This window comes from Eurypyga helias, unplaced genomic scaffold (genome assembly GCF_000690775.1).
Source record: "Eurypyga helias isolate BGI_N326 unplaced genomic scaffold, ASM69077v1 scaffold20662, whole genome shotgun sequence".
Lineage (NCBI taxonomy): Eukaryota > Metazoa > Chordata > Aves > Eurypygiformes > Eurypygidae > Eurypyga > Eurypyga helias.
Window position 1 is genome coordinate 1,385 of NW_010236828.1, and position 292 is coordinate 1,676.

Consider the following 292-nt stretch of genomic DNA (forward strand, 5'->3'; position numbering starts at 1 on the left):
ACAGTGGCGTTGCAGGGCAGGGGAGGTTGGGATGCGACCTGTGCTGTCAGCTGGGAGCCCCGGGGTGCTTTTTCTGCATCCCACAGCACCCTAGGGGTGAGAGGATGCTGGCACGCAAGGCAGCCAGGATTTGGGATGGTCCTCTGGGATATGGTCATTTTTGGCTCTTCCCCTCCCTCCCCAGGCCACATCTGCTTACCCCGAGGTCTGAGAACAGGGGGGAGAAGAAAACAAGCGCACTGGAACACAAAGACTTCTCTCGCCACGACTGGCCGGCCATCGCAGGGGTGGG